Source organism: Chiloscyllium punctatum, chromosome 49 (genome assembly GCF_047496795.1).
Source record: "Chiloscyllium punctatum isolate Juve2018m chromosome 49, sChiPun1.3, whole genome shotgun sequence".
Classification (NCBI taxonomy): domain Eukaryota; kingdom Metazoa; phylum Chordata; class Chondrichthyes; order Orectolobiformes; family Hemiscylliidae; genus Chiloscyllium; species Chiloscyllium punctatum.
Window position 1 is genome coordinate 39,325,326 of NC_092787.1, and position 20,724 is coordinate 39,346,049.

The 20,724-nt window shown below is 47.4% G+C and overlaps 1 protein-coding gene across 1 annotated transcript in view; it reads left to right on the forward strand.

The window, feature by feature from the left end:
- The first annotated feature begins 18,735 nt into the window (after positions 1–18,735).
- LOC140469606 (sodium-dependent phosphate transport protein 2B-like) overlaps positions 18,736–20,724 on the forward strand; it is a 71,523-nt gene continuing 69,534 nt past the window's right edge. Inside the window, exon 1 of the mRNA XM_072566280.1 lies at positions 18,736–18,813. The gene's annotated coding sequence lies outside the window, so the exon portion shown is untranslated. The remainder of the gene's footprint in view (positions 18,814–20,724) is intronic.

Genomic DNA, 20,724 nt, shown 5'->3' on the forward strand with positions numbered 1-20,724 from the left:
CTGTTACACAGTCCCAATCCCCTGTTACACAGTCCCATTCCCCTGTAACATAGTCCATTTCCCTGTTACACAGTCCCATTCCTCTGTTACAAAGTCCCATTCCCCTGTTACACAGTCCATTCCTCTGTTGTACTGTCCCATTCCCAGTTACACAGTCCCATTGTCCTGTTACACAATCCATTTCAATATTACATGGTCCATTCCCCTGTTACACAGTCCCAATCCCCTGTTACACATCCAATTCCCCGTTACACATTCTCAACCTCCTGTTACGCAGTCCTATTCTCCCGTTACACAGTCCTATTCCCCTGTTACACAGTCCAATTCCCCGTTACAGAATCCTATTCCCCGTTACACAATGCCGTTCCCTGTCACACAGTCCCATTCCCCTGTTGCACAGTCCCATTCCCCTTTTATACAGTCCATTTCCCTGTTACACAGACCCATTCCCCTGTTACACAGTCCCATTCCTCTGTTACAAAGTCCCATTCCCCTGTTACACAGTCCATTCCCCTGTTGCACAGTCCCATTTCCCGTTACACAGTCCATTTCTCTGTTACACAGTCCCATTCCCCGTTACACAGTCCCATTCTCCTGTTACACAATCCATTTCACTGTTACATGGTCCATTCCCCTGTTACACAGTCCCATTCCTCTGTTATAAAGTCCCATTTCCTTGTTACACAGTCCATTCTTCTGTTACACAGTCCCATTCCCCTGTAACATTGTCCATTTCCCTGTTACACAGTCCCATTCCTCTGTTACAAAGTCCCATTCCCCTGTTACACAGTCCATTCCCCTGTTGCACAGTCCCATTTCCCGTTACACAGTCCATTCCCCTGTTACACAGTCCCATTCCCAGTTACACAGTCCCATTCTCCTGTTACACAATCCATTTCACTGTTACATGGTCCATTCCCCTGTTACACAGTCCCATTCCCCTGTTACACATTCTATTCCCCGTTACATAGTCTCATTCTCCTGTTACACAATCCATTTCACTGTTACATGGTCCATTCCCCTGTTACACAGTCCCATTCCCCTGTTACACATTCCATTCCCCGTTACATAGTCTCATTCTCCTGTTACACAATCCATTTCACTGTTACATGGTCCATTCCCCTGTTACACAGTCCCATTCCCCTGTTACACATTCCATTCCCCGTTACATAGTCTCATTCTCCTGTTACACAGTCCTATTCCCCCGTTTCACAGTCCTATTCCCCTGTTACACAGTCCCTTTCCCCGTTACAGAATCCTATTCCCCATTACACAATGCCGTTCCCTGTCACACAGTCTCATTCCCCTGTTGCACACTCCCATTCCCTGTTACACAGTCCAATTCCCCTTTTAGACAATCCATTTCCCTGTTACACAGACCCATTCCCCTGTTACACAGTCCATTCCTCTGTTACAAAGTCCATTCCACTGTTACAAAGTCCATTCCCCTGTTTCACAGTCCCATTCCTCTGTTACACAGACCCATTCCCCATTACACAATCCACTCCCCTGTTACACAGTCCCATTCCCCTGTTACACAGTCCCATTCCCTGTTACACAATCCCATTCCCCTGTTACACAGTCCATTCCCCTGTTACACAGTCCCATTCCACTGTTACACAGTCCATTCCCCTGTTACATAGTCCCATTCCCCGTTACACAATTCATTCCCCTGTTACAGAGACCCATTCCCCTGTTACACAATCCCATTCCACTGTTTTACAGTCCCATTCCCCGTTACACAGTCCCATTCCCCTGCAACATAGTCCATTTCCCTGTTACACAGTCTATTCCCCTGTCACTGACACCCATTCCCCTGTTACACAATCCCGTTCCTTATTACACGGTCCCATTCCCCTGTTACACACAATCCCATTCCCCATTACAAAGTCCCATTCCCAGTTACAGACTCCCATGCACCTGTTACACAGCCCATTTTCCTTTTACAGACTCCCATTCCCCTGTTACACAGTCCATTCCTCTGTTACAAAGTCCATTCCACTGTTACACAGTCCATTCCCCTGATTCACAGTCCCATTCCTCTGTTACAAAGTCCCATACCCCTGTTACACAGTCCATTCCCCTGTTACACAGTCCCATTCCCCTGTTACACAGTCCCATACCCCTGTTACACAGTCCATTCCCCTGTTACACAGTCCCATTACCCTGTTACACAGCCCATTTTCCTGTTACACAGACCCATTCCCCTGTTACACAATCCCATTCCCCGTTACACAGTCCATTCCCCTGTTACACAGTTCATTCCCCTATTACACAGTCCCATTCCTCTGTTACACAGTCCCATTCCGCTGTTACACAATCCCATTCCTCAGTTACACAGTCTCATTCCCCTGTTACACAGTCCATTCCCCTGTTACACAGTCCCATTCCCCTGTTACATTGTCCATTCCCCTGTTACACAGTCCCATTCCCCGTTACACAGTCCATTTACTTGTTACAGAGTCCATTCCCCTGTTACACAGACCCATTCCCCGTTACACAATCCCATTCCCCTGTTACACAGACCCATTCCCCGTTACACAATCCCATTCCCCGTTACACAGTCCATTCCCCCGTTACACAGTCCCATTCCTCAGTTACACAGTCTCATTCCCCTGTTACACAGTCCATTCCCCTGTTACACAGTCCCATTCCCCTGTTACATTGACCATTCCCCTGTTACACAGTCCCATTCCCCGTTACACAGTCCATTTACTTGTTGCAGAGTCCATTCCCCTGTTACTCATTCACATTCCCCTGTAATACAGCCCCATTCCCCTGGTACACAGTCCCATTCCTCTGTTACACAGTCCCATTCCCCTGTTACACAGTCCATTTCCCTGTTACACAGTCCCATTCCCCTGTTACACTGTCCATTCCCCTGTTACACAGTCCCATTCCCCATTACACAGTCCATTTACTTGTTACAGAGTCCATTCCCCTGTTACTCATTCACATTCCCCGTTACACAGTCCCATTCCCCTGTTACGCAGTCCCATTCCTCTGTTACACAGTCCTATTCCCTTCCGACACAATGCCGCTCCCTGTACACTGTCCATTCCCCTGTTACACAGGCCCATTCCCCGTTACTCAATCCCATTCCCCTGTTACACAGTCCATTCCTCTGTTACACAGTCCCATTCCTCTGTTACAAAGTCCCATACCCCTGTTACACAGTCCATTCCCCTGTTACACAGACCCATTCCCCATTACACAATCCATTCCCCTGTTACACAGTCCCATTCCTCTGTTACACAGTCCCATTACCCGTTACACAATCCCATTCCCCTGTTACACAGTTCATTCCCCTGTTACACAGTCCCATTCCACTGTTACGCAGTCCATTCCCCTGTTACATTGTCCCATTCCCCGTTACACAATCCATTCCCCTGTTACACAGTCCCATTCCTTTGTTACACAGTCCCATTCCACCATTACACAGTCCATTCCCCGGTTACACAGTCCCATTACCCTGTTACACAGTCCATTCCCCTGTTACACCGGCCCATTCGCCATTACACAATCCATTCCCCTGTTACACAGTCCCATTTCCCTGTTACACAGTCCATTCCTCTGTTACAAAGTCCCATTCCCCTGTTTCACAGTCCATTCCTCTGTTGCACTGTCCCATTTAACGTTACACAGTCCATTCCCCTGTTACACAGTCCCATTCCCAGTTACACAGTCCCATTGTCCTGTTACACAATCCATTTCACTGTTACATGGTCGATTCCCCTGTTACACAGTCCCATTCCCTGTGTCACATACAATTCCCCATTACACAGTCTCATCCTCCTGTTACACAGTCCTATTCCCCCATTTCACAGTCCTATTCCCCTGTTACACAGTCCCTTTCCCCGTTACAGAATCCTATTCCCCGTTACACAATGCCGTTCCCTGTCACACAGTCCCATTCCCCTGTTGCACAGTCCCATTTAACGTTACACAGTCCCATTCCACTGTTACACATTCCCATTCCCCTGTTACACAGTCCCATTCCACTGTTACACAGTCCATTCCCCTGTTACACAGTCCCATTCCTCTGTTAGAAAGTCCCACACCCCTGTTACACAAACCATTCCCCGGTTACACAGTCCCATTACCCTGTTACACAGTCCATTCCCCTGTTACACAGACCCATTCCCCGTTACACAATCCATCCCCCTGTTACACAGTCCCATTTCCTTGTTACACAGTCCATTCCCCTGTTACACAGTCCCATTCCACTGTTACACAGTCCATTCTCCTATTACACAGACCCATTCCCCTGTTATACAGTCCCATTCCCCTGTTACACAGTCCCATTCCCCTGTAACATAGTCCATTTCCCTGTTACACAGTCCCATTCCTCTGTTACAAAGTCCCATTCCCCTGTTACATAGTCCATTCCTCTGTTGTACTGTCCCATTCCCAGTTACACAGTCCCATTGTCCTGTTACACAATCCATTTCAATATTACATGGTCCATTCCCCTGTTACACAGTCCCAATCCCCTGTTACACAGTCCCATTCCCCTGTAACATAGTCCATTTCCCTGTTACACAGTCCCATTCCTCTGTTACAAAGTCCCATTCCCCTGTTACACAGTCCATTCCTCTGTTGTACTGTCCCATTCCCAGTTACACAGTCCCATTGTCCTGTTACACAATCCATTTCAATATTACATGGTCCATTCCCCTGTTACACAGTCCCAATCCCCTGTTACACATCCAATTCCCCGTTACACATTCTCAACCTCCTGTTACGCAGTCCTATTCTCCCGTTACACAGTCCTATTCCCCTGTTACACAGTCCAATTCCCCGTTACAGAATCCTATTCCCCGTTACACAATGCCGTTCCCTGTCACACAGTCCCATTCCCCTGTTGCACAGTCCCATTCCCCTTTTATACAGTCCATTTCCCTGTTACACAGACCCATTCCCCTGTTACACAGTCCCATTCCTCTGTTACAAAGTCCCATTCCCCTGTTACACATATAATTCCTTGTTACACAGTCTCATCATCCTGTTACACAGTCCTATTCCCCTGTTACACAGTGCCATTCCCCTGCTACACAGACCCATTCCCCGTTACACAATCCATTCCCCTGTTACACAGTCCCATTCCCCTGTTACACAGTCCCATTCCCTGTTACACAATCTCATTCCCCTGTTACACAGTCCATTCCCCATTACACAGTCCCATTCCACTGTTACACAGTCCATTCCCCTGTTACATAGTCCCATTCCACTGTTACACAGTCCATTCCCCATTACACAATCCATTCCCCAGTTACACAGACCCATTCCCCATTACACAATCCATTCCCCTGTTACACACTCCCATTTCCTTGTTACACAGTCCCATTCCTCTGTTACACAGTCTCATCCTCCTGTTACACAGTCCCATTCCCCTGTTACACAGTCCCATTCCCTGTTACACAATCTCATTCCCCTGTTACACAGTCCATTCCCCATTACACAATCCATTCCCCTGTTACACAGACCCATTCCCCATTACACAATCCATTCCCCTGTTACACACTCCCATTTCCTTGTTACACAGTCCCATTCCTCTGTTACAAAGTCCCATTCCCCTGTTACACAGTCCATTCCCTGTTGCACAGTCCCATTTCCTGTTACACAGTCCCGTTACACAGTCCATTTCTCTGTTACACAGTCCCATTCCCCGTTACACAGTCCCATTCTCCTGTTACACAATCCATTTCACTGTTACATGATCCATTCCCCTGTTACACAGACTCATTCCCCATTACACAATCCATTCCCCTGTTACACAGTCCCAATCCCTTGTTACACAGTCCCATTCCCCTGTTACACAGTCCCATTCCACTGTTACACAGTCCATTCCCCTGTTACACAGTCCCACTTCTCTGTTAGAAAGTCCCATACCCCTGTTACACAGTCCATTTCCCGGTTACACAGTCCTGTTACCCTGTTACACAGCCCATTCCCCTGTTACACAGATCCATTCCCCATTACACAATCCATTCCCCTGTTATACAGTCCCATTTCCTTGTTACACAGTCCATTCCTCTGTTACACAGTCCCATTCCCAGTTACACAGTCCCATTCTCCTGTTACACAATCCATTTCACTGTTACATGGTCCATTCCCCTGTTACACAGTCCCATGCCACTGTTACACAGTCCATTCTCCTGTTACACAGACCCATTCCCCTGTTATACATTCCCATTCTCCTATTACACAGTCCCATTCCCCTGTTGCACAGTCCCATTCCCAGTTACACAGTCCCATTCTCCTGTTACACAATCCATTTCACTGTTACATGGTCCATTCCCCTGTTACACAGTCCCATTCCCCTGTTACACATTCCATTCCCCGTTACATAGTCTCATTCTCCTGTTACACAGTCCTATTCCCCCGTTTCACAGTCCTATTCCCCTGTTACACAGTCCCTTTCCCGGTTACACAGTCCTGTTACCCTGTTACACAGCCCATTCCCCTGTTACACAGACCCATTCCCCATTACACAATCCATTCCCCTGTTATACAGTCCCATTTCCTTGTTACACAGTCCATTCCTCTGTTACCCAGTCCCATTCCCAGTTACACAGTCCCATTCTCCTGTTACACAATCCATTTCACTGTTACATGGTCCATTCCCCTGTTACACAGTCCATTCTCCTGTTACACAGACCCATTCCCCTGTTATACATTCCCATTCACCTATTACACAGTCCCATTCCCCTGTAACATAGTCCATTTCCCTGTTACACAGTCCCATTCCCCTGTTACAAAGTCCCATTCCCTGTTACACAGTCCCATTCTCCTGTTACATAATCCATTTCACTGTTACATGGTCCATTCCCCTGTTACACAGTCCCATTCCTCTGTTATAAAGTCCCATTTCCTTGTTACACAGTCCATTCTTCTGTTACACAGTCCCATTCCCCTGTAACATTGTCCATTTCCCTGTTATACAGTCCCATTCCCCTGTTACACAGTCCCATTCCCCTGTAACATTGTCCATTTCCCTGTTACACAGTCCCATTCCTCTGTTACAAAGTCCCATTCCCCTGTTACACAGTCCATTCCCCTGTTGCACAGTCCCATTTCCCGTTACACAGTCCATTCCCCTGTTACACAGTCCATTCCCCTGTTGCACTGTCCCATTTCTCTGTGACACAGTCCCATTCCCAGTTACACTGTCCCATTCTCCTGTTACACAATCCATTTCACTGTTACATGGTCCATTCCCCTGTTACACAGTCCCATGCCACTGTTACACAGTCCATTCTCCTGTTACACAGACCCATTCCCCTGTTATACATTCCCATTCACCTATTATACAGTCCCATTCTCCTGTAACATAGTCCATTTCCCTGTTATACAGTCCCATTCGTCTGTTACAAAGTCCATAAGACCATAAGACATAGGAGTGGAAGTAAGGCCATTCGGCCCATCGAGTCCACTCTGCCATTCAATCATGGCTGATGCGCATTTCAGCTCCACTTACGAGCGTTCTCCCCGTAGCCCTTAATTCCTCTAGACAACAAGAACCTATCAATCTCTGCCTTGAAGACATTTAGCGTCCCGGCTTCCACTGCACTCCGTGGCAATGAATTCCACAGGCCCACCACTCTCTGGCTGAAGAAATGTCTCCACATTTCTGTTCTGAAATGACCCCCTCTAATTCTAAGGCTGTGTCCACGGGTCCTAGTCTCCTCGCCTAACAGAAACAATTTTCTAGCATCCACCTTTTCAAAGCCATGTATTGTTTTGTACGTCTCTATTAGATCTCCCCTTAATCTTCTAAACTCCAACGAATACAATCCCAGTATCCTCAGCCGTTCCTCATATGCTAGACCTGTCATTCCAGGGATCATTCGTGTGAATCTCTGCTGGACACGTTCCAGTGCCAGTATGTCCTTCCTGAGGTGTGGGGACCAAAACTGGACACAGTACTCCAAATGGGGCCTAACCAGAGCTTTATAAAGTCTTAGTAGTACATCTCTGCTTTTATATTCCAACCCTCTTGAGATTAGAGACAACATTGCATTCGCTTTCTTAATCACAGACTCAACCTGCATGTTTACCTTTAGAGAATCCTCGACTAGCACTCCCAGATCCCTTTGTGCTTTGGCTTTATTAATTTTCTCACCATTTAGAAAGTAGTCCATGCTTTTATTCTTTTTGCCAAAGTGCAAGACCTCGCACTTGCTCACGTTAAATTCCATCAGCCATTTCCTGGACCACTCTCCCAACCTGTCTAGATCCTTCTGTAGCCTCCCCACTTCCTCAGTACTACCTGCCTGTCCACCTAACTTCGTATCATCGGCAAATTTCGCTAGAATGCCCCCGGTTCCCTCATCCAAATCATTAATATATAATGCGAACAGCTGTGGCCCCAGCACCGAACCCTGCGGGACACCGCTTGTCACCGGCTGCCATTCTGAAAAAGAACCTTTTATCCCAACTCTCTGCCTTCTGTTAGATAGCCAATCCTCAATCCATCCCAGCAGCTCACCTCGAACACCATGGGCCCTCACCTTGCTCAGCAGCCTCCCGTGTGGCACCTTATCAAAGGCCTTTTGAAAGTCCAGATAGACCACATCCACTGGGTTTCCCTGGTCTAACCTACTTGTTACCTCTTCAAAAAATTCCAACAGGTTTGTCAGGCATGACCTCCCTTTACTAAATCCATGTTGACTTGTTCTAATCAGACTCTGCTCTTCCAAGAATTTAGAAACCTCATCCTTAATGATGGATTCTAGAATTTTACCAACAACCGAGGTTAAGCTGATTGGCCTATAATTTTCCATCTTTTGCCTTGATCCTTTCTTGAACAAGGGGGTTACTACAGCCATCTTCCAATCATCCGGGACCTTTCCTGACTCCAGTGACTCTTGAAAGATCTCAACCAATGCCTCTGCTATTTCCTCAGCAACCTCTCTCAGAACTCTAGGGTGTATCCCATCGGGGCCAGGAGATTTATCAATTTTAAGACTTTTTAACTTTTCTAGCACTATCTCTTTCGTAATGGCAACCATACTCAACTCAGCCCCGTGACACCCTTTAATTTTTGGGATATTACTCATGTCTTCCACTGTGAAAACTGACGCAAAGTACTTGTTAAGTTCTCCTGCTATTTCCTTATCTCCCATCACTAGGCTCCCTGCATCAGTTTGAAGTGGCCCAATGTCTACTTTTGCCTGTCGTTTGTTTCTTATGTACTGAAAGAAACTTTTACTATTATTTCTAATATTACTGGCTAGCCTACCTTCATATTTGATCCTCTCATTTCTTATTACACTCTTTGTTATCCTCTGTTGGCTTTTGTATCCTTCCCAATCTTCTGATTTCCCGCTGTTCTTAGCCACTTTATAGGATCTCTCTTTTTCTTTAATACATTTCCTGACTTCCTTTGTCAGCCAAGGTTGTCTAATCCCTCCCCGGTTAATCTTTCTTTTCTTGGGAATGAACCTCTGTACAGTGTCCTCAATTATACCTACAAACTCCTGCCATTTTTGCTCTAGTGTCTTCCCGGTTAGCCTCTGCTTCCAGTCTATTTTAGTCAGTTCCTCTCTCATGCCTTCATAATTACCTTTATTCAACTGTAACACCATTACATCAGATTTTGCCTTCTCCCTTTCAAACTCCAGACTGAACTCTACCATATTATGGTCGCTACTTCCTAAGGGTTCCCTTACTTTAAGATCTTTTATAGAGTCTGGTTCATTGCAAAGCACTAGGTCCAGAATAGCCTGCTCTCTTGTGGGCTCCATGACAAGCTGTTCCAAAAAGCCATCCTGTATGCATTCCATGAATTCCCTTTCTTTAGATCCACTAGCAACATTATTTACCCAGTCCACCTGCATATTGAAGTCTCCCATGATCAATGTAACCTTGCCTTTCTGACATGCCTTCTCTATTTCCCGGTACATGTTGCTTCCCTGGTCCTGACCACTGTTAGGAGGTCTATACACAACTCCAATTATGGTTTTTTTGCCTTTGTGGTTCCTCAATTCCACCCACACAGACTCCACATCATCCGACACTATGTCATTCAATACCATAGATTTAATTTTGTTCTTAACTAACAAGGCAACCCCACCCCCTCTGCCCACCTCTCTGTCTTTTCGATAAGTTGCAAAACCATGGAGGTTTAACTGCCAGTCCTGACCCCCCTGTAACCAAGTCTCTGTGATGCCTACTACATCATAATCATTCACTATTATCTGTGCCATTAGTTCATCGGCTTTGTTATGAATGCTACGAGCATTCAGGTAAAGTGCCTTAATGCTAACTTCCTTATCATTAGAGATGTTGGAAGTCATATGTCCTAAGTTATCCTTGCTTTTTTCTGCATTCTCAGTCTGCCTCAATTTTAAATCCGCCTGGAAACATGCTATCCTGCTGCTTATCTTTCCATTTACCTCCATACTCCCTGTCGCTTTCACTTTCCCTTCCCCCCAACTCATAAGTTTAAAGTCCTACTGACCCACCCTATTTATCCTCTTCGCTAGAACATTGGTACCTGATTGGTTCAGGTGGAGACCGTCCCAACGGTACAGATCCCCCCTGTTCCAAAACTGATGCCAATGCCCCATGAAGTGGAATCCCTCTTTCCCACACCAATCCCTTAGCCACGTGTTTACTTGCCTAATTTTCTTGTCCCTATGCCAATTGGCACGTGGCTCGGGCAGTAATCCGGAGATTATGACCCTTGAGGACCTGTGCTTCAATTTCCTGCCTAGTGCTTCGTAATGCCCAAACAGGTCCTCCACCCTAGTCTTGCCTATGTTGTTGGTACCAACGTGGACCACAACAACTGGATCCTCCCCCTCCCGCTCCAATATCCTTTCAAGCCGGTCAGAGATGTCTCGCACCCTGGCACCGGGCAGGCAACACACCATGCGAGACTCCCGATCCGGCTTGCAAAGGATACTATCTGTCCCCCTAATTATAGAGTCCCCTAAAACCACTACTTGTCTATTAGCTCCCCCCTCTTGAATGGCCTTCTGCACCATGGTGCCTTGGTCAGTTGGCTCATCCTGTCCAGAGCCCTTTTCCTCATCCGAACAGGGAGCAAGAATCTCGTACCTGTTGGACAAGGTCAAGGGCTGAGGCTCCTCCACCCCTGAACTCTGGTTCCCCCTACCTGCCTCACTTACAGTCACACTCTTTTGTGCCTGATCACTAGCTGAGTGGGAATTACTTAATCTCCCAGGTGTGATTGCCTCCTGAAACAAAGCATCCAGGTAACTCTCCCCCTCCCGGATATGCCGCAGTGTTTGAAGCTCAGATTCCAGATCATCAACTCTGATCCGGAGTTCTTCCAGCAACCAACACTTGCTGCAGATGTGGTCACTGCCGTTCACAATGGGATCAGCCAGCTCCCACATCATACAGCATTCCCCTGTTACACAGTCCATTCCCCTGTTGCACAGTCCCATTTCCCGTTACACAGTCCATTTCTCTGTTACACAGTCCCATTCCCCGTTACACAATCCATTTCACTGTTACATGGTCCATTCCCCTGTTACACAGCCCCATTCCTCTGTTACAAAGTCCCATTCCCCTGTTACACAGTCCATTCCCCTTTGCACAGTCCCATTCCCCGTTACACAGTCCATTCCCCTGTTGCACAGTCCCATTGCCCGTTACACAGTCCATTTCTCTGTTACACAGTCCCATTCCCCATTACACAGTCCCATTCTCCTATTACACAATCTATTTCACTGTTACATGGTCCATTCCCCTGTTACACATACCATTCCCCGTTACACAGTCTCATTCTCCTGTTACACAGTCCTATTCCCCCGTTACACAGTCCTATTCCCCTGTTACACAGTCCCATTCCCCTGTAACATAGTCCATTTCCCTGTTACACAGTCCCATTCCTCTGTTACAAAGTCCCATTCCCCTGTTACACAGTCCATTCCTCTGATGCACTGTCCCATTCCCAGTTACACAGTCCCATTCTCCTGTTACATAATCCATTTCACTGTTACATGGCCCATTCCCCTGTTACACAGTCCCATTCCCCTGTTACACAGTCTCATTCTCCTGTTACACAGTCCTATTCCTCCGTTACACAGTCCTATTCCCCTGTTACACAGTCCCATTCCCCGTTACAGAATCCTATTCCCTGTTACACAATGCCGTTCCCTGTCACACAGTCCCATTTCCCTGTTGTACAGTCCCATTCCCTGTTACACAGTCCCATTCCCCTTTTACACAGTCCATTCCCCTGTTACACAGTCCCATTCCTCTGTTACAAAGTCCCATTCCACTGTTACACAGTCCATTCCCCTGATACACAGTCCAAGTCCCCTGTTACACAGTCCATTCCCCTGTTACACAATCCCATTCCCCTGTTACACAGTCCATTCCCCTGTTACACAATCCCATTCCCCTGTTACACAATCCCATTCCCCTGTTACACAGTCCATTCCCCTGTTACACAGTTCCATTCTACTCTTACACAGTCCATTCCCCTGTTACACAGTCCCATTCCACTGTTACACAGTCCATTCCCCTGTTACACAGTCCCACTCTGCTGTTACACAGTCCCGTTCGCCAGTTACACCGTCCATTCCCCTGTTACACATTCCCATTCCCCTGTTACACAGTCCATTCTCCTATTACGCAGTCCCCTTCCACTGTTACACAGTCCCACTCCGCTGTTACACAGTCCCATTCCCCTGTTACACAGTCCCATTCCCTGTTACGCAGTCCATTCCCCGTTACACAGTCCCATTCCCCTGTTACACAGTCCTATTCCCCTATAACACAGTCCTATTCCCCTGTTACACAGCCCTATTTCCCTGTTAGACAGTCCATTTGCCTGTTAGACAGTCCCACTCCGCTGTTACACAGTCCCATTCCCCTGTTAGACAGTCCCACTCCGCTGTTACACAGTCCCATTCCCCTGTTACACAGTTCCATTCCCCTGTTACTCAGTCACATTCCCCTGTTACTCAGTCACATTCCCCTGTTACACAGTCCCATTCCCCTGTTACTCAATCACATTCCCCTGTTACACAGTCCCATTCCCCTGTTACTCAGTCACATTCCCCTGTTACACAGTCCCATTCCCCTGTTACTCAGTCACATTCCCCTGTTACACAGTCCCATTCCCCTGTTACACAGTCCCATTCCCCGTTACACAGTCCATTCCCTTATTACACAATCCTGTTCCTTATTATAAAGTCCCATTCCCCTGTTACACAGTCCCATTCCCCTGTTATGCAATCCCATTACCCTGTTACATAGTCCCATTCCCCTGTTATGCAATCCCATTCCCCTGTTACACAGTCCCACTCCCCATTACACAGTCCGTTCCCCTATTACACAATCCCGTTCCTTATTATACAGTCCCATTTCCCTGTTACACAGTCTATTCCCCTGTTATACACTCCCATTCCCCTGTTACACAATCCCATTCCCCATTACACAGTCCATTTCCCTGTTACACAATCCCGTTCCTTATTACACGGTCCCATTCCCCTGTTACACACAGTCCCATTCCCCGTTACAGAGTCCCATTCCCAGTTACAGACTTCCATTCCCCTGTTACACAGTCCATTTTCCTGTTACACAGACCCATTCCCCTGGTACACAATCCCATTCTACTGTTACATAGTCACATTCCCCTGTTACACAATCCCATTCCCCTGTAACATAGTCCATTTCCCTGTTACCCAGTCCCCTTCCCTGTTACACAGTGGCATTCCTCTATTACAAAGTCCCATTCCCCTGTTACTCATTCACATTCCCCTGTTACACAGTCCCATTCCCCTGTAACATAGTCCATTTCCCTGTTACACAGTCTCCTTCCCCTGTTACACAGTCCCAGTCCCCTGTTATGCAATCCAATTCCCCTGTTACACAGTCCTATTCCCCTGTTACACAGCCCTATTACCCTGTTAGACAGTCCATTTACCTGTTGCACAATCCATTCCCCTGTTACACAGTCCCACTCACGCTGTTACACAGTCCCATTCCCCTGTTACACAGTCCCACTCCGCTGTTACACAGTCCCATTCCCCTGTTATGCAGTCCATTCCCCTGTTACACAGTCCCATTCCCCTGTTACACAGTCCTATTCCCCTGTTAGATAGTCTATTTACCTGTTGCACAATCCATTCCCCTGTTACACAGTCCCACTCCGCTGTTACACAGTCCCATTCCCCTGTTACACTGTCCCGCTCCACTGTTACACAGTCCCATTCCCCTGTTAGACAGTCCATTCCCCTGTTGCACAGTCCATTCCCCTGTTACACAGTCCCACTCCGCTGTTACACGTCCCATTCCCTGTTATGAAGTCCATTCCCCTGTTACACAGTCCATTCCCCTGTTACACAGTCCCATTCCCCTGTTACACAATCCTATTCCCCTGTTCCACAGTCCTATTCCCTTGTTACACAGTCCCATTCCCCTGTTAGACAGTTCATTTACCTGTCGCACAATCTATTCCCCTGTTACATAGTCCCACTCCGCTGTTACACAGTCCCATTCCCCTGTTACACAGTCCCATTCCCCTGTTACACAGTCCCACTCTGCTGTTACACAGTCCCATTCCCCTGTTATGCAGTCCATTCCCCTGTTACACAGTCCCATTCCCCTGTTACACAGTTCTATTCCCCTGTTAGATAGTATATTTACCTGTTGCACAATCCATTCCCCTGTTACACAGTCCCACTCCACTGTTACACAGTCCCATTCCCCTGTTACACAGTCCCACTCCGCTGTTACACAGTCCCATTCCCCTGTTAGACAGTCCATTCACTTGTTGCACAGTCCATTCCCCTGTTACACAGTCCCACTCCACTGTTGCACAGTCCCATTCCCCTGTTACACAGTCCCATTCCCCTGTTACACAGTCCATTCCCCTGTTACACAGTCCATTCCCCTGTTACACAGTCCATTCCCCTGTTACACAGTCCATTCCCCTGTTAGACAGTCGCTTTGCTCATATAATTCTGTGCTGACCCTTCTCCTTTGTACAGATATGGACATGATAACTGCAACTGGACTAATAACCCAGAGTTCAAATCCCAGCAAGACATACAGGAAATTTACATTCAATGAATTAATTGAATCAGAAACATAAGTAATCCACTGGATATTTGTAAAAAAAGCCATTGAGTTTAATGACCTAATGTGAGTCCGAATGATGTGAACAATAACGATTCGATTCTAGTTATAGTCAAGTTTGGTTGAGGACTAGTGGAAGGCTGTGGGATCCATTGGCACTGACTTAGGGAGGGTTTAAACTAGACTGTTCATCTCTAAGACTATGACTATGACTAGAATGGAGCGGGTGAGGGGAGGGTGGAATGAGCTGTTGAGACAAAAGAGGCACGAGCACAGCGGGGAACAAGGGAAGCCTCATGAGTTAAACAGCATTTATTTCGATGCAAGAGGCCTCTCAGGTAAGACAGGTGAACTCAGGGCAGGGATGGGGTCATGGCACTGGGACATCTTGGCCATTATAGAAACATGGCTGAGGGAAGGACAGGACTAGCAGCTCAATGTTCCAGGGTGTAGGTGCCAAAGAAAGGATAGAAGGGAAAGTAAGAGAGGGGGAGTGGAGTTTTTGATCAGGGAGAACATCATAGCAGTACTGAGAAAAGATATTCCTGAGGGGTCGCCCAGTGATGTTATATGGATGGAACTGAGAAATAGGAAGGAGGTGATCACTTTGATGGGATTGTTGCTTCACCCTCCACTCCCCCCCCCCCCCCCCACCCACTCCACCCCAATAGTCAGCATGATTTTGAGGAGCAAATCTGTAGGGGGTGTCGCGGATAGCTGTAAGAATAATAAAGTTGGAACAATAGGGTATTCTAACTTTCCAAACAAATACTGGGCCTGCCATAGTGTTGAGGGCTTAGATGGGGAGGAATTTGTTAAGTCTGTTCAAAAGAACTTTCTCAATCAATGTGTAGATGGTCCTACTGGAGAAAGAGCAAAACTTGACCTTCTCTTGCGAAATAAGGCAGGGCAAGTGACAGGGCAAATGACTGAGGTGTTAGTGGGAGAGCATCTTGGGACCAATGATCATAAATTCTATTAACTTTAAAATATTTACGGAAAAGGATAGATCTGATCCACAAGTTAAAATTCTAAATTGGTGCAAGATCCATTTTGATGGTATTGGATAGGAATTTTCAAAAGTTGTTTGGGGTAAGCCATTGTCAGCTGCTGATAGTCCCCATTAGCAGCTGTTCATTCCCCTTGACTGACGTTTAACCAAGATTAGGGAGGTGCTAGAAAAGCACAGCAGATTAGGCAGCATCCGAGCAGCAGGAAAATTGACGTTTTGGGCAGGAGCCCTTCATCAGGAATGAGGAATTAGGAATGACCTTTAACCTCTCCTTTGTCTGTCCAGCTATTTTTCTTTCTCTTTGGGCTCTACCTCCAACTATTGCTTGCTCTCCCTCCACCCCCATCCTCATTGTCCGTATAAATACTAACCCTTTCCTCGTGACCATCAGTTCTGGAGAAGGGTCACTGGAACCAAAAACATTAACTCTTGCTTTCTCTCCACAGATGCTGCCTGACCTACTGAGGTTTTCCAGCAATTTCTGTTTTTGACCAATAAAATAGGTGTGAGCGGAGCAGTAGACACTGTCTGTATGGACTTTAGCAGGGCCATTTGACGAGCTTCTGCATGGTAGACTGGTTAGGAAGGTTAGATCACATGGGATCCCGGGACAGCTAGCCAATTGGATACCAAATTGGCTTTATGTTAGGTGGTGGCAGAGGGTTGTTTTTTAGAGAGGAGGCCTATGTGCTGCAAGGATTGGTGCTGGGTCCACTCTTGTTCATCATCTGGTTTTGGATAATAAATTAGGAGGCATGATTAGTAAGTATGGTGTTGGCATTCAGGTTGGTAGGATAGTGGACAGCGCAGAAGAGTACAACAGGATCTTGATCAACTGGACCAGTGGGCCGAGGTACGGCAGATGGAGATTAATGCAGATCAATACAAGGTGTTGCATTTTGGTAAGATAAACCAGGACAGGACTCACACAGTTAGTGGTAGGGCTTTGGGGAGTATTGTCGAACTTGCCATCACTGGCCGCAGCATCGAGTACAGGAGTTGCGATGCCATGTCGGACCTGTAAAAGACATTGGTAAAGCCACATCTCTGTACAATCATAGTTGCCCTGCTACAGCAAGGACGGTATTAAACTGGAAAGGGTGCAAAAACAATTTACAAGGATGTTACTGGAGGGTTTGGCTTATAAGGAGAGGCTGGATAGACTAGGACATTTTTCCCTGGAGTGTAGGAAGTTGAGATTTGACCTTATAAAACCATGAGGGTTATGGCTAGGGTAAATAGTAAAGGTCTTTTTCCTAGGGCAGGGGAATCCAAAACTAGAGGCATAGGTTTAAGGTGAGAGGAGAAAGATTTAGAAGGGAGCGAAGGGGCAACTTTTTCACCCAGAGGGTGGTACATGTATGGAATGAGCTGCCTGAGGAAATGGTGGAGGCTGGTACAATTGCAACATATAAAAGGCATTAGGACAGGTCTATGGATAGGAGAGGTTTAGAGGGATATGGGCTAAATGCAGGCAAATGGGACTAGTTCAGTTTCGGAAACCTGGTTGGCATGGATGAATTGGGCCAAATAGCCTATTCCAGTGCTGTAGAGCTCAAAGGCAAAAACTGCCAGGAAAGTGGCAGAGTTGAGCATCAGCAAAAACGGAGGCAGGTTTCACCTGATCATCCTGGTACACAGTGTATAGTCCACCTGCTGATATGTTAACCTCTCCGCACGAGCAGTACACAGTCCCTATTCACTAATCCCATCGGTCCCTGTTGTAAACTGCTGGCCCATTGCATAAATCCTGTTTAGTCCCTGACCTTGGGCACATCTCCTCAGGTCTGCACCGCCCTGTCCATCCCCACATTCCAGACCACGTTCCGGGAATAGGAGCCGAATTTCATTGATCACTAGAGCTTTATTCCTGACGAAGGGCTTTTGCCCGAAACGTCAATTTCGAAGCTACTTGGATGCTGCCTGAACTGCTGTGCTCTTCCAGCACCACTAATCCAGTCACTAGAGTTGCCCAGCTCTCTCACTTCTGAGCTGTAAAGCTCTCCCTACACTCCAGTGTCTATGACAAAGGGATGAGGTTTGGTGTATATGAGTGGGAAAACATTGAAGCATGTACTCCCTTGGGCACATTGTTGCACTGTCATGTCATTCCTGAGGACTTTTTTTCCCTTTTGCTCTGATCTGATCCAACCTGAGCACCCAAGATGGAGGCCTGAATAGCCTCATAATCCACTGGCCTGATAATGTCACTCTGAGTCCTATTGCTTTGCTGTTTTTCATTTTGCAGTGAGTCATTGATCGTCCCAGATTTCTTTCAGAACTTACTCAGCACCTTCCAGTGTGTCAATGTTACACCCCAAAGTTTCCTGTGGGTTAGATAAGGGAATGGACAGTTTTCCAAACCATTCTGCTTGGAATGTTACTTCTCTTTTACTGCAGTTGATTCAGGATTAACTTGGTGGAGGATATCGATTCAATAATTAAGTGCCCTGATAACTCTCCAGAAAACGATAAAAGTATTAACCCCTTATCAGGTTCTTTTTGCCCAGTTATCAGGAGAGTTGGATAAATATTAATTGCGGAGCTGATATGGTTTGCTTATTGTTCACAAGTGCATAGGTAGCACAATACTTTGACCACTGTAAATCTCTATAAAGATAGAATATCCTTGAATAATTCACAGCAGATACCTGCCCTGTCAATGCAGTAAGAGCTACACAACAAACTCTCGGAGCGTGGGACTGCTGCTTCACTTCATCACTGTGGCTAATCCTGTGAGTCCCACCTTCTCGTTTCAGGGCTGTGCCACTCATGAAAAGTCTGTAAATTGTATCGATGTGTCTCTAATACCGTGACAGGATAAGGGTGAGTCGGTGCCTGACACCGAAGATGCTCAGAGTGGGCACTACACTGTTCGGAGTGTCTGTGTATTTTCCTGAGATACACCCAGCCAGAGTCACTGTCAGTCCGCCAGTTAGTATATGAATGGTCTGATGGTGTGTGCGACGGTCAGGGAGGGTGAGGGTGAGTTTGAGAGTGAGGGAGGAGGTTAACGAGTATGAGGGTGAGGGAGACAGTGAGGGTGAGGGTTAGAAAGGGGGATTGTGACAGTGAGGGGGACAGTGCGTTTGAAGGTGAGGGGGTTAGTGAGTGTGTGTGAGGGGGTTAGTGAGTGTGAGAGTCAGGGAGGGGGATAGTGAGTGTGTGTGAGGGAGTTAGTGAGTGTGTGAGTCAGGGAGGGGGATAGTGAGTGTGTGAGGGAGTTAGTGAGTGTGTGAGTCAGGGAGGGGGATAGTGAGTGTGTGTGAGGGGGTAGTGAGCGTGTGAGTCAGGCAGGGGGATAGTGAGTGTGTGTGAGGGGGTTAGTGAGTGTGAGAGTCAGGTAGGGGGATAGTGAGTGTGTGTGAGGGGGTTAGTGAGTGTGAGAGTCAGGGAGGGGGATAGTGAGTGTGTGTGAGGGGGTTAGTGAGTGTGTGAGTCAGGGAAACGGATAGTGAGTGTGTGTGAGGGGGTTAGTGAGTGTGAGAGTCAGGCAGGGGGATAGTGAGTGTGTGTGAGGGGGTTAGTGAGTGTGAGAGTCAGGGAGGGGGATAGTGAGTGTGTGTGAGGGGGTTAGTGAGTGTGAGAGTCAGGGAGGGGGATAGTGAGTGTGTGTGAGGGGGTTAGTGAGTGTGAGAGTCAGGCAGGGGGATAGTGTGTGTGTGAGGGAGTTAGTGAGTGTGTGAGTCAGGGAAGGGGATAGTGAGTGTGTGTGAGGGGGTTAGTGAGTGTGTGAGTCAGGGAAGTGGATAGTGAGTGTGTGTGAGGGGGTAGTGAGCGTGTGAGTCAGGTAGGGGGATAGTGAGTGTGTGTGAGGGGGTTAGTGAGTGTGTGAGTCAGGGAGGGGGATAGTGAGTGTGTGTGAGGGGGTTAGTGAGTGTGAGAGTCAGGTAGGGGGATAGTGAGTGTGTGTGAGGGGGTTAGTGAGTGTGAGAGTCAGGTAGGGGGATAGTGAGTGTGTGTGAGGGGGTTAGTGAGTGTGAGAGTCAGGCAGGGGGATAGTGAGTGTGTGAGGGAGTTAGTGAGTGTGTGAGTCAGGGAGGGGGATAGTGAGTGTGTGAGGGAGTTAGTGAGTGTGTGAGTCAGGTAGGGGGATAGTGAGTGTGTGTGAGGGGGTTAGTGAGTGTGTGAGTCAGGGAAGTGGATAGTGAGTGTGTGTGAGGGGGTAGTGAGCGTGTGAGTCAGGCAGGGGGATAGTGAGTGTGTGTGAGGGGGTTAGTGAGTGTGAGAGTCAGGGAGGGGGATAGTGAGTGTGTGTGAGGGGGTTAGTGAGTGTGTGAGTCAGGGAGGGGGATAGTGAGTGTGTGTGAGGGGGTTAGTGAGTGTGAGAGTCAGGTAGGGGGATAGTGAGTGTGTGTGAGGGGGTTAGTGAGTGTGTGTGAGGGGGTTGGTGAGTGTGTGTGAGGGGGTTAGTAAGTGTGTGAGTCAGGGAAGGGGATAGTGAGTGTGTGTGAGGGGGTTAGTGAGTGAGTGAGTCAGGGAGGGGGATAGTGAGTGTGTGTGAGGGGGTTAGTGAGTGTGAGAGTCAGGGAGGGGGGTTAGTAAGTCTAAGGGTGAGTGGTATAGAATGGTGGTTAGTTTAATAGGTTTACTTTCAACGATTTACTAGATAATTTTTATTTGAAGATAACAACATAATGTAACGG